Here is a 14,527-nt window from a genome sequence, read left to right on the forward strand (position 1 = left end):
GTAATTTGAACATCAGGGGGTCTTTTTCGGGAAGATAAATGAATCATCTTGAGACGTTACACGTGACGAGGGTGACTCAGTCAGACCATAGATACTATGACTCAGACTGCCATCACTCCCCCACATGGTCACACGGGGAACAACAGGCCAGATTCACTACGCGTCTCTGACACACCTGCAGTTTCGAAACCACGCCCATACCTGCGAGAACCAGGAAATCAGAGGACCTGACGAAAACGGCGTTTTTAGGGGTGATTTAATCACACGACCTCTGTCTAGATTCATCATTTAGATATATATTTTTTATTATTATTGTTATACAAAGGATCATCAGAAGTTTCAACTGGTAAGTACAAAGTGTCGAAACTTTCCTTGGTTTCCATATAAGGACATTCGCTGTTGTCCACTGAATGTATTGTTTGTTTGGTGCTTGGATTCAGTGGATTCTCAGCAAACCAGTAGCCAAGTTAACAAATGTCTCCAGCCTGTGAACTGGGAAACTAGGCTGCCTCAAAATGTATTCACACACGGTAGTGATTTTGTCTGTCTGGGCGTTTTTGTCACACAAGTTAAAACCTGACCTAGATTTCGTGCAGACCTTGTTGCTATTGATGTCTCACTCCTGTTTGTGCATGTCTGGTAGTTAATGTCGGCCATTCACGACTATACTGTATTCACTTGTTGTTATCAAAGCATTGGACAGACAGCGAGCCAAGGTGATCTGAAAGTTCCTATCAGAGCAGAGAGCACCATCATAATAACCATCTAGTTGTGCAGATCATTGTTCTTGCTTGCTACAGTTTCTACGCCTAATGTATATACTCCTTTCTTTCTGGACTCTTTTTGTATCACAAACAGTACTGTAATTGCAAATCTGGTATGTCATAAATGTATAGATGTAGCAGTACTGTCTATCTGTATGTCATGTATGTCATATATGTTACGATGAGTCGATGAATTGAAAATGGGGGACCCTGATGTAAACAAGACGAACGTCTTTCTCTGGTCTGCATCCCCTTAACAATTGTATGTATTGAGCTGTACTGTACTGTACCCATTCTGCAATCTGTTAATAAAGTTTTCATTCATTCATTCATACCCTTCTGAAGAATTTAGCCACAACTAGCATCTTACGTTTTCACTATGAATTGAAAATGGGCGACCCTGATGTAAACAAGACAAACGTCTTTCTCTGGTCTGCATCCCCTTAACAATTGTGTGTATTGAGCCGTACTGTATTGTACCCATTCTGCAATCTGTTAAATAAAGTTTTCATTCATTCAACAAGCTAATAGCCTGCATGCCCACACATATTTTATTATGCAGAAATATAACATACGTTGTCTCCGTTGCAATGCTGCCTACAAGTAAGCCCGGTTTATGAAGGCAAGTCTTGGCAAGATGCAGGTTTCAGCATGTGTTGTGATATGTAAATTATTGTCACTGTTCAAAAGCAGACGCTCAAGGTTTTTTTCAGTTCAGACTTTATTGTCCCTCAAGGGGAAATTTGCTTTGCAGCAGTGGTAGAGACAATAACCACATCTTACAGAATCCAACCAGGAAAAGGAAATGAAAATGCATTACTGTTATTTTAAAGGAAGTTAAGTGCATATAGTGCCCTGGGGATATTCGTCTCGCTGTATGGAATGAATGATCTATTAAGCCACTATGACAACATATTTCAAAGTAGAACAGCATGGTTGAACAATACATCAAATTCATATTGATATCACAATATGAAAGAACACAATATCCATATTCAACTGCAATGTGGGCATTTATTTTTACATGACAGGTAGTGAGATTGAGATGAGTGTGGGAGATGTGCTCCACTGACACCCAGAAGTAGCCGACTAGGTCTCCTGCATGTCCCCAAGTGGATCAATAAAGGAATATGTTATCTTATGATACAGTGATTGGTCATCATACACTGGGAAATAGGTTTGGGGTTTAAAAGCATTTAATCAAATATGAATCCAGTATTGAATCTGCTTAAAATCCATTCCAAATTCTTTCAATTCTCTTTGTTTCCCCCTCAAATCATTTTTTACGCAAGACATTTATTTGGAATATATTGCTTTTATTGCACTTAATGCAGGAACAAAATATTATTTCAGCAATGTTGTACGTAACTAAACAACAAACTCGTGAATTAATTCATATTGAAAGAGGGGCTTGAGGGTCGTTTGAGAAGAGAGGAAGGGGAAACGTTTAGATGGAGGATTTGATAAACTTGGTGTGTGAAGTGAAGTGACTAATGGATCCCAACCCTGCTGCGAAAACCAACAGAGCACGACGAGAGACCTGCCATTATACAGCAGGTTGATGTATTCCCACAATATACCACTGAAAGCCTTTTAAACTAGGCCTACTCATAGCAGGTTGATGTATTCCTACAATATACTACTGAAAGCCTTTTAAACTAGGCCTACTCATAGCAGGTTGATGTATTCCCACAATATACTACTGAAAGCCTTTTAAACTAGGCCTACTCATAGCAGGTTGATGTATTCCCACAATATACTACTGAAACTTAAAGCCTTTTAAACTACTCATAGCAGGTTGATGTATTCCCACAATATACCACTGAAAGCCTTTTAAACTAGGCCTACTCATAGCAGGTTGATGTATTCCCACAATATACTACTGAAAGCCTTTTAAACTAGGCCTACTCATAGCAGGTTGATGTATTCCCACAATATACTACTGAAACTTAAAGCCTTTTAAACTACTCATAGCAGGTTGATGTATTCCCACAATATACTACCGAAAGCCTTTTAAACTACTTATAGCAGGTGGATGTGTTGATTGTCTTCCCATAGTATACTACTGAAAGCCTTTTAAACTACTGAAAGCAGCCAGCAGGTGGATTGTATTCCCACAATATACTACTTAAACTACCTTGAAGAATGACATAACAAGTTGTGTGGCATCACAATAACTGTTAAAATAACCCCAATATGATATGTTGTTATTGCTAGTTATAATATTAACGCATTCTTCCAGTGCACAGGCCGTTTAACAACCAAACACATCAGTGGCGTGCACAGATAGGGCCGAAGGGGGGCTTGAGCCCCTGTCCTTTCCATAGACAAACTTATAAATATAGATATGCCAATATCTACACGGCACGGTGGAACAGTGGTTAGCACTGCTGCCTCACACAGGCTCACAGCAAGAAGGTCCTGGGCTTGAACCCCAGCAGGGGGCCTTTCTGTGTGGAGTTGGCATGTTCTCCCTGTGTTCGCGTGGGTGTCCTCTGGGTACTCCATGCTTCCTCCCACACCACAAAGACATACATGTTAGGGGACTACAGATGGAAACTAGCTAATTAGCTCAAATCTGGCACATTTACATTGATGTGGAAACTGAAGATGTTCATTAATGTGCACTGTCCCTGGGTAAAAAATAAATAAACAAACTTAACTTAATCGCTGGCAAAGAAGAGCCTGGTTTGGTGTAGATGCGATTTCCGTTCATACTGCTCAGCCCTAGGCTAGGCTACACGAAGGATTGACTGTATGATGAACACAATGTTCTTTCGCGTTGAGTCCTTATGGTGCTTTGTTATCCAGTTGTACTTAGTCACATCGGATTATTCATTTACTTATATAATATGTTTGTACATTTGTCAGTTCCACAACGCATATTGTATGAATCTTTCAAATCAGAGGTTACTAGCTGCTATTCAGAATAACCTTTTTTCCTTGATAACGTTATAACTCACAATATCTGCTTAGGTATGTAAACACCATATTAGACGAGGTGTGTTATACAGTATCTGACTAAAATAAAAAATGTCAGTACAGACCTACATTCTCAAATATTTCAGAGATAATTTTGTGAGAACTTTTATTTAATATTAACTTTTTATCATTCATTTAGACAAAAACAATATGTATTTTGATTATCAATATTAAAAAAACAAAAACAAAACACGATACACATAGACAATAAAATAATAAGTATCGTCAATCTATATTGGCCAGCCCTACAGTGCACATGGTTGGTGATGATGATGGCCTATACTGGTTTCCCCTCTATGGTACAAAATTAGGGATGCAGATGCACCGATATTAACATTTTAGATACCAATAACCAATGTTAACATTTCTGTTGTGGCCGATAATAACCGATATTACAGATGTTTATATGATATATATAAATAAAACAAATTTCTATGATAATCAAATTTTGTACATACTATTTTTGTACATACTGAAACAATGATCGCCCACAGTCCTATGCAACTGCAAGTAATGTTACCCAAACTCAATAAATAATAAAATCACTATCACCAGCTGATATATATATATCTGTCCAGTTTTGCTCATTGGACCGATACCAATAAATGAAAAAAAATCGCTAACATCGGCCGATACCGGTATGGTCACTGATCGTGCATTCCTAGAACTATACCCACAATCTTTCTGTCTCTCTCTCTCTCTCTCTATCACACACACACACACACACACACACACACACACACACACACACACACACACACACACTCTCTCTCTCTTATACTCGCACAAGCACGTCGCAGATTTGTGAGTGACATGTGTCCCTCCATCTGGCATATGCATCAGCTGCATATGGAGATTGCATAATGCGGCGGGGCAAGTAGTGATACAGTACTGTGGTAACTCTGCAGCACGTGGCAAGTGGAACAGATTGCTTATGTAAAGGCATTAAGATGTAACTAAACATGGGCCAACGACTACTGCAAGACTAACTCGCTAACTACAAGTAAATCTCATCTGACGTTGTATCGTTTGGAGAAAACCCGCTATCACACAGGAATTAACGGAGAGAGAGAGAGCGCGTGTCAATGCTGTGAAAATATATATTGTGAATTATTTATTGAGAAAATATATGTATCTGCTGTTTGAACATGGATATCTGGCTATTTGTACAATGTAGGTTTAACCATGAAAAGACAAAAAGAATCACCAAAAAGAATCATCAATAATATAATAATAATTATAATAATAATAATATCTGGATGTTCGTATATAGTATAACTCAATGTCGCTTTACACTAAGGGTGGTGGTAGTGAGACACAGACATAACAAACCGTCAAGGGTGGAGGGGGGGGGGTGGCTGTGGAGAAGAGGTGGGTCTTGAGGTGGGGTTGAAGAACAGTGAGGGAGTCTGACTTGTGGGAGGAAGTAGTTCTAGAGCCTGGGAGTAGGGATGGGATACTCACTGGGAACTATTGATTACTAATCTACCCCCCCCCCCATTACTCGCATATAACATACCATGTAACATTTCTCCAGTCTCTCTTATGTTACCTGGCTGCCTGAATACTTTTACCAACGGATTTCCAGTTCCGCGTTCGCGTTCTGCGCTCTGATTGGCCACCGACGTTTCTGGTCGCGCCAATCGTGTGACGGTAAGTTCTGCCACCGGTTAAGCTTAGGCACTCTTTCGAAGTTGGTTAAGGTTAGAGTTTGTCTTAGAGCAGGGCGATAGAACACCAGCCCTGATTCCAAACTCTAACCTTTAACCAGCTTAACCAGTGATAAACTAGGCGTTAGGTAGTTTGCTGCTGTTCGAGGCGGAAATGGGCGCGTCACGCGATTGGGCGCACATGTCACATTTATGACCAGAAACGTCAGTGGCCAATCAGATCGCACCAGAAACGTCAGTGGCCAATCAGATCGCAGAACGCGAACGCGGAACTGGAGATCCATTGGTAAAAGAATAGACGCTACCTGGCTAGCAAGCTGTACCCAGCATGCCGTTCAGTGGTGTAACAGTTAATAGAGTCCCCTCTCAATACACTACAGATTGGAGGTGCCAGTAAAAACAAGGGGAAATATGTTCTTTGAGACAACTAGATTTGCATAAACTAATCAATTTAGAATATTTGAAAATCAATGCCCATCCCTACCCGTGAGCTGCCCTTACTTCCACTTGATTTGATAAAACAGGTGTAAGTTACCATTTGTACAAAAATGCAATTCTTGCCTTGAGTCATTTTCCTTTTTTTGTGTGCATTCAGATTGTACAGGCTGACGACTCAAACTGTCATTGTGACAAAGTTTGGCAGAATTATACTAGATAAAGCTTTTCGACTAAACGGTTGGAATGAGACCTAAACAAAGTAAGTTACAGTTCTTTCTCTTTGCCTATTTGTTGTCTCACCGTTAGGACTGTCCTCGACTAAAGAACGTCATAGTTGACTATAGTAGTCATAGCATGTTGTCAACTAAATAGGCGAATCTGCTCACACAATCAATGCAGTCGTGCAGAAGGACCTCTTCAAATCCAATGCTTATTAACAAAGTGTATTTGTGTAGTTTTGTAATGTGAACCGTGTGATTTATAGTTTTCCAGGGGGGGGCAGCCCTACACACCTCTTCACACTTGTTGTTTCTGATGAGAATAGGAATGCAATGCATATAATATGATTGATAAATGGAAGTACTGTACCATTTATGAACCATCTATGCATTTAATTCCTATTGAGTTTATTAGGATCTCCACTAGCTGTTGCATGACAACAACTAGTCTTCCTGGGACAACAACTAGTCTTCCTGGGATAGCATTCTATTCTTCATTCTATTCTGGAACTTGATGTGAAGGTAGTAGTACTATTTTGTCACAGACCCCCCCCCCCCAGTGGTGTCCTACTGCTTATTTAGTATTTTGGCTAACTGACACCGGTCTAATGTAATATTTAGGGATTACATCATGTGTGACATTTTCCGAGTAGTAGCCCAGAATGGGGGAGAGAGCAGAGCGCTGCTGCGAGACACGTGCCCAGCCAGTGTGGTAGTAGAGAGCAGAACAGTGTGCAGGATTACTGCCCTTGTTCTGCTGACATCCCCACTTCACAAACATAAGCTATAGTTCTGTGTGTGTGTGTGTGCACGCACGCACGCACGGGGGGGGCACATGAGAGTGCACAGGAGTGCTGAGGGATTTCTGCTGCCCTGCTTTCTGGGCAGGGAAATCCGCTGCTCTCATGGCACAGCCATCCAGAGTAGTAATCCAGACGTGCAATGCAAAGCTGCTGGAATATAATTCCTGTCCGGAGTTTGCATTGGCTGGCAACTCATCATCAAGGGACCTCGGAGATTAGTTATTTATATATTTATTTATATCCAGTCCTCATCAGCTCGAGACGTGGCACAGACATGAGATGAGAGACGAGCTTTTAATCTGTGCTGCTGTTTGGCTGTGTAATTCAACTGGTGCGTTCGTTGTCTGGGAATAACGACAGGGACTGTAGTGGTGGAGGGCGAAGGAGACGGCTTGGTCAGGGTGTTAATGGCCAGAAGACTGGATGCGGGATTATAGGAGAAGGAGGGGCAGGGAGCACACACGATCTGTCAGGGCTTAGTGACACAATTATCCCGTTCTGCTGCTGCAGCGCTAGCAGCAGAAGCAGTGTTTTCATTAGTGTAATGTCCAAAAGAATCTCCAGAATTATGTAACGAGTGACGCGTCGTCATCCCTCCCGGACCCGCCCACTCCCAGGCCAGAACGTGGCCGTTGTTTTCTTTTCCCCCTCCTCTCCTCTCCCTCAGAACGCCAAAAGGACATCCGTCAGAGTCTGCGGTCGGGGACGGGGCTTGTGTGACTTGATGCCCTGGTAGCTAGTGGCCACAACAGCGTGGCTGGTCGTGTGGAGCGGTCAGAGTGGCAGAGAAGCACAGGGGTGGAGAGATAGAGATAGAGATGGAGCTGGTCTGATGCGCTGTGTCTCGTCTCAGTGGCGCCGTACGACATGGGGAAGTGAGTGACGGTAGTGTAGCGGCTGAGAGGAGCCTGGAGTGCGCGGCGCGGTGCTATTCAGAATAAGACTCGCCGAGGGCCTCAGAAGAAGATGAAGTTTAAGAAGTTCATCACCATCATGCAGGCGGCCATAGGGGTCGTGCCCCTGAATAAGAGGGAGCTTCTACCACCTGGCAGGAAGCTGTGGAGACCTGCAGGGTGAGTGTCGTGAGGCCTATAAGTGTTTGTGTGTTATTGGCTGAGGCCAAAAGTGGTGGCGGATAATGTTGGACTACAAGCCAGGTGACTGGGAACGTCCTTTTATCAATAGGGGCCACAGAAGCTGATTTTCTAAGTTAATGGTTAAAAAGTGTTTTCTTTTCTTTTCTTTTTTTTTAATAAATACATGCAAAGATAATAGATCTACATTCTGACTGCCATCACTGGTATAGGGTTTGGTCAGTAACATGGGTCTCCCAGTACCTCCACTCTGCAGTAAACAGAAAATACATTTCCTGGTTTCACCATTCCCACTTTATCCAATCAGGAGAGAGAACTCCACACTGCAAAAATCGAAATTAAATTAAATATGAAATCAAATTAAAATACAAAATAAAAACTAGTTATAATATAAATGCAAATTTTATGTGCTTGAAATAAGTAAAATAATCTGCCAGTGCATTAAGCTAATTTGGCTTGGTAAGATTCCTTGAAATAAAAATATATAGGGTTCTCTCTCCTCATTGGTTTAAGTGGGAAGGGATACCAGATTTATTTTGTGTTGTTTACTGCAGAGTGGAGTGACTGGGAGACTCATGTTTCTGAGCAGACACTCTATATCAGTGATGTCAGAATGTAGAGCTATTCAAAACAAAAATATACCACTTACAGCACCTTTTAATAAAGACATAGCCCACATTTCTTAGATGCCGACCTGATTTGTCACAAACTCGGAATTCTTCCACTTCAGTTCACCCAAAAAGCACTCGTAGTAGTGTAAAGCGATTTGAGAAAAAAGCGCTATATAAATGCAATGATCATTTATTCATGTTGGATGTTAGAAGCAGAAAGCATGTTGTCAATGGGGGACATGAAGCATGAATATCGTTTGGCAGCTAAATGTATGTTTTATGCCCCTGAGACTTCCACTAGTATGCGTAGCATGGTGCTCATAACTAATAAATGCTAAACTTTTCAGCTTCAATGCATCCAATGCATTTGGGGTTGACTGAAGAACTCTCAGCAAATCGGATATGTTTCTTAAAGAGTATGTCCAGAAGCTTGTCCAGAAGTTTGGACCCCTATCTCTATATTTCTACTCACTCGTGATGTTGATGATCATCAGTAGGGCCCATGCTGTTGGATTCCCGCAGCTCCTGCTAGTTAGCTAGGCCACAAAATGAATGCGATGCCAATGGGGCCACACTCCAGTCTGTACAAGCCCTGGAAGAAACGCTGAAAGCTACTCCACAGTGAATCCAGTGTAGGTTTCAGCGTTTCTTTGAGTTGATTTTGATTTGATTTGAAATCTTGTAAATAAAACGAAAAACAAATCATTAATCTCTAGCAATGAAATAATTTTTTTTATAAAAAAGAACATACCGTAACTCAATTTACATGTTCGAATAGGAAGAAGTATAAACTTATTTAATCCTACCCCTTTTCCACTAAGTAATTCCTCACAGATTTAAATCCATACAAACAAATATATATATACATAAAAAAATATATGTAAAACACGAAGAAAATTAAATTAAAATGTAAACACCCGTGAATGTCAAATCCCTTCCTCGTCCCTGTACCTCGTGAAAATAATTTCTTTATAACTCTGTTTGAATTGTATTATATTTTGCAAGTAGGAAATAGGGCTAGGGGTCAAAAACTCGGAATTTACCCTTTAAAAGATGTAGACTAATCTTCCAAGGTAAGCGTTAAGGTGATTTGCCGAGGTGATGATGGGGATTCCCCTACCTCAGATTTTCACGTCCCTACCTCTAGTCATTACGTTTTATCACCACGTGGATATGATTTGTTCTTCTGGTATAGATTATCGTTCATTCTAGCATTGAATTAAATAGCAGCCTTACCAGTGTGACCTCTCGCTGGGACAGAGTGACGCACTGCCGACTACAGCAAGTTGTGTCGTTGCGCACAGTCTTTAGTACATCCTGGCACTTTGTTTCATTGGCCTCTAAAGTACAGCTCAAGATGCACTATATGGCATCAAAAGGGCGGCGGTGGAGATGAGAGTGACGGACAGAGTGACGTCGGGGGATTCTACTGAAGCATATCAATCTCCTCTTCTTCCTAAGCATCCCCATCACAGATGCCTTTGTGGAGAGACTGCTCTCTGTCATGACCTGCGCGTGAACGGACCAGAGAAATGTATGCAGCGTGGATCTTGTGAAGAGCGAGATTCAAGTCAACATAAATTCCTCTCAGATATGCCAAGGCGGAAGGCTCTATAAGCATGCAGCAATTTGCAGCATGGTCCAGCAAGAAATATGAATTCCTCAAAGGGCCATTATGCACGCAATGCACTCTCCATGGTGCTGAAACCTTTGTCTCACATTTACCAAAGTTGTGTTTTGGGAGTGGTAACAACGCGCCCAACTATGAAGACATAATTTATTTCAGCCTGCTATCTTTTGCTCTGTTCTGCAGTGTTGATGCTTAGCCAGTTGGCCTCTTTGACCTACTTGGCCTACTGTGCTTTTGAAAAATGTGTTAATTAACCTCAAAATGATTATATTTAGATCAAATGCTTTATACTTTATGTAAACCCTGTTCTTGCATATTGTATTCATTATTACTTTACTGTCACACAAAAATGCAAAAAGTTTCAAGATTCAAGAGGTTTATTTGTCACATACATACCAGGGCATACAGTGAAATGCGGGTGGCCATGCCCGCTTTGATTGTGCAATAATACTAAATAATAAAATAGACATAATAAACAGGTAATAAAATAGGCATAAAATAGGCATGATAAAATAGACATGCTAAAGTCCTGAGATGGTGCAATACAATGTTAGCTACGGATTAAGGCACTGGGTCCTATGTACACTACTATACAATATACAGTTTTTACTCTATATCCTTATGCTATACTTGCTATTTCTAAACTATACTATACAAGAACCACATCAGTTCTTTCCTTAAAGTGACCTTTATTTTCCTCGTTCCTTTAAAGTGTCCTTTCCATTTTGTTTAAAGTGAAAAAGAAAGTTTGAAAGTGAAACTGCCTGTTGAGAATACGTTAATTTGATCTCTTTGCATGTGCTTGAGGGCAGATCAACAACAATCAAACTAAACAAACAACAATCAAACTAAACAAAAAATGTGTTTCTGTTGCATCGTTTTGTTTTTAAATAGTATTTTTTCACAAATTGCACCCCGGTTAAGGTGCTTTGATGGTTAGGGGTTAATAAGTGAATGCAATGTCCCCAATGTTAGCCGGTGTGCATGAGAGCATGCGTGTCAAAGGCACACCTTTATGCTAATTGCATCCTATGTGTACTCATTTGATTAGTGGATTAAAATAAAGCTTTTAAAACAGCGTGTGTGAATATGCGTGCATGTACATGCATGCACTAGTACACACAGTACTGTGTGATTCATTATGACAACCAACACGTCCGATCGTGTACAGGATATCTATTTCCTTTTGTCTGCTGTACAATGTCCCAGTGTGTGGATCCAAGTGAATGATTAGTCAAACTTTGTTTCCGAGTCACTGCCATGGCATTGAGCAAAAAGACGCTTCACTCTGAGAAGAACTGCAAGTCCTAACTTGTTAGAGAATCACGTAAGCTGCTGCAATACCTCAGATTGTTGTATTATTTTGGGTGGTGTTCGAATGAGCCTGATTTCCTAGGTGACCTAGAATTATTCAGAGTTAGACAGAAGCTATGTTTTTTTTTTTTTAATAATTATTACATTTGGCTTACTTCATCTACTAATTATAGTAGGTGATATGAATTTTCTTCTCTAACCCGGCATGTCTACACACTGGTGACAACATTTAACTTTTTCAGTGCTTGTGCACATACATTTGGGTCTCTGATGGTCCTACTAACACATAAATACATAACACAGCCCGTATTCAGAAACTGCGCCTTTAGACGAGCCGTTCAGATTTGCATCTCCCTCCTACGTCGGACGGAGAGAGCGGTCCTTGACTCGTGTGTCTCCGTTTTTCAAGATGGCAGCTTGCTCGAAAATGTTCTCTTTTTCCATCTAAACAGTTCACTAAAAATATCTTTCTGACAACTGGTACTCCACACTGCAAAAATACTTTTTTGAAACAAGTAAAATAATCTACCAGTGCAGTAAGCAAATGTGGCTTGGCAAGATTTCTTGAAATAAGTAAAACTATCTAGAGTTCTCTCTCCTGATTGGATAAAGTGGGAGGAGGATACACAAAAATGTATTTCCTGTTTACTGCAGAGCGGAGGGACTGGGAGACCCATGTTACTGACAAAACACTATCAGTGATGGCTGTTGGAATATAGAGCTATTTATTTGAATAAAAGAATACCACTTACAATACAGCACCTTTTAAATGGGGAGGGGATCTGGGAGAGTTTGCATGAACGTTATGCTCTCCCAGTGAAACTCCTCACAGGTACTGGAGACATGTGTCAGTCTTCTACACCCTCCCCAGGCAGACAGAGACTTTTGGGTCTTTAAAAGGTTTGTTTACATTTGTAATGTTTGTTTGGGACAGAGAATCAGATATACCAAGTTGAGTACAAACTCTAGGCACTCTTAAGTGTGAGACTATCAGCGTCGTCACAGTCCGCACAGCTCACAGTGTCGTCGTCACAGTCCCCACAGCTCAGTGTCGTAACAGCTCACAGTGTCGTCAGTCCCCACAGCTCACAGTGTCGTCACAGTCCCCACAGCTCACAGTGTCGTCACAGTCCCCACAGCTCACAGTGTCGTCACAGTCCCCACAGCTCATAGTGTCGTCAGTCCCCACAGCTCACAGTGTCGTCACAGCTCACAGTGTCGTCACAGTCCCCACAGCTCACAGTGTTGTCACAGTCCCCACAGCTCACAGCGTCGTCACAGTCCCCACAGCTCACAGTGTCGTCACAGTCCCCACAGCTCACAGTGTCGTCACAGTCCCCACAGCTCACAGTGTTGTCACAGTCCCCACAGCTCACAGTGTCGTCACAGTCCCCACAGCTCACAGTGTCGTCACAGTCCCCACAGCTCACAGCGTCGTCACAGTCCCCACAGCTCACAGTGTCCTCACAGTCCCCACAGCTCACAGTGTCCTCACAGTCCCCACAGCTCACAGCGTCGTCACAGTCCCCACAGCTCACAGTCCCCTCACAGTCCCCACAGCTCACAGCGTCGTCACAGTCCCCACAGCTCAGCACCTCAGGGCTGCATCTGGTTCTCTTGCTCCTGTTGACTCCACTGCACTTCCGCGTTACATGGAGCTCATGGGGAAAGTGCGGGGGGGGGGGGGGGGGGGGGGGTGAAATGAATGAATGTTGATTAGAGCCTTGACATAAGTGGTTGTAGCTTCAGCTGTGGGGGTGCTGGAGACATGATCCAATATACTTTTTTTTAATATGAGTCTCCTGAACACGGAGAGACCAACCCCCAAGCTATAGTCACTTTTCCGCACCTACTGCCCAACTGGTGCATGCGCAGATTGTGTGCGAGAGACTCCCTGGGCAATCTGTGCATGCGCCGGTTGCGGGGTAGGTGCAGGAAAGTGACTATAGCTCGGCCGAGAAAGTGCTGATTGTCTCTCCGTGTTCAGGAGACTCGGGCGTATAAAATATCTATTGGATCATGTCTCCAGCATAGGTCAAGGCTCTAAAATCAACATGCATTAATTTTATCCCACTGCACTCTCCCATGAGCTCAAAATACCGGAAGTTAGGGCTGGGCGATTAATTCGAATTCATGATTTAGGACGATTACATTTTTATTGTCACCTTTTTATTTGACAAAGTGATGTTTGGTGAGAGTTAGATTTGCACTTTATTAATCCCAATAGGGAAATTCATTCTTGTTTGATGATCAAGAGGCACCTTTTATTTGTTTTAAGTGAAGTTTGGTGAAAAGAGTAACCTTTTATATGTATATATTATTATTTAAAAAAATGTAAGTGAAGATTGGTGAAAGTTAGGTTTGCTCTTCAATCCCAATAGGGAAATTCATCGTAAATCGGATGTGGAGTGAAAAAATCTGATAAAATGTTTAGGCCATATCGCCCAGCCCTACTGGAAGTGTGGCACTCCCCTGTCTAAAAGTCGTTTCACACAAACATTTAGCTAAATCAGCATGGCTGCTAGTGTGAGTCTTTCACCTTTTACATATCTAGCTTTGGCATGGATTGATTGTTTAGATTGCTAGCATGGCTAACAAATGCAAATATACTGTGGTCTGCCCCGTTGTTCTGACCAGGATTACGTTCCCCTTTGCCTCCCTGATGCGTGCGTCCACTGAGTCTGACGTGGACGAGAAACCCGTCTGTAGTGAATTGCGTTTCAATGTCTCTCTACCTTCCTGGATGAACAGTTCATCCAAGGGAATTATCATATCATGACTTCTCAAATATGGGATTGAGGTTCAAAACGCACAACTTGCTATAAAGGTACGATTTACACCTGAATGTCACATACAGTAGGTCACAATAGGTACGATATCCAGAGCCATTGTCTGTATGAAGCTTTTATCCTTTCTCTACACAGTGTGGGCTCACATTGTTATCAATCTCTCTCTCTCTCCCTCCCTCCCTCCCTCTCTCTCTCTCCCTCCCCCAACCACTGC

At 41.9% G+C, this 14,527-nt stretch overlaps 1 protein-coding gene across 2 annotated transcripts in view; it reads left to right on the forward strand.

Annotated features, from left to right (window-relative positions):
- Positions 1-212: 212 nt before the first annotated feature.
- Positions 213-14,527, forward strand: part of tjp2a (tight junction protein 2a (zona occludens 2)) — a 67,613-nt gene continuing 53,298 nt past the window's right edge. For both annotated transcript variants that reach the window (XM_084325191.1, XM_084325192.1), the window contains exon 1: positions 213-346. The gene's annotated coding sequence lies outside the window, so the exon portion shown is untranslated. The remainder of the gene's footprint in view (positions 347-14,527) is intronic.

The sequence above is a fragment of the Notolepis coatsorum genome, assembly GCF_963971535.1.
Source record: "Notolepis coatsorum genome assembly, chromosome: 11".
NCBI classification, from domain to species: Eukaryota; Metazoa; Chordata; class Actinopteri; order Aulopiformes; family Paralepididae; genus Notolepis; species Notolepis coatsorum.